The 230-nt window shown below is 58.3% G+C and overlaps 1 protein-coding gene across 1 annotated transcript in view; it reads right to left on the reverse strand.

The window, feature by feature from the left end:
- The window catches only part of LOC102675019 (T-box protein H15-like), a gene marked incomplete at its 3' end in the record, with an annotated part of 6,550 nt that overhangs the window by 829 nt on the left and 5,491 nt on the right, over positions 1 to 230 (reverse strand). The gene's annotated exons all lie outside the window — the stretch shown is intronic.

A 230-nucleotide genomic window follows, 5' to 3' on the forward strand; every position in this document is an offset into this window, starting at 1 on the left:
GATGATTTCTCGACGCTGCTTCGAGCGGAGGAAAGGAGCAACGTTTCCTCGAGAAAGATGGAGAAACGAGGAAAAGACGGAAGGAAGAAAGGAAGGAAGGAAGGAGGGCATGGACGAGAAACGAGAGTCCCTGTCGAAAAAAGGGGCGAGGATTAGGAAGGGGGGAGCAGGGGCTAATCGCCGTCCGCTCGAACGTGGCGGACCACACACGGCCCCGCCGTATGCCGCCC

This window comes from Apis dorsata, unplaced genomic scaffold (genome assembly GCF_000469605.1).
Source record: "Apis dorsata unplaced genomic scaffold, Apis dorsata 1.3 scaffold_586, whole genome shotgun sequence".
In the NCBI taxonomy this organism is placed as follows: Eukaryota; Metazoa; Arthropoda; class Insecta; order Hymenoptera; family Apidae; genus Apis; species Apis dorsata.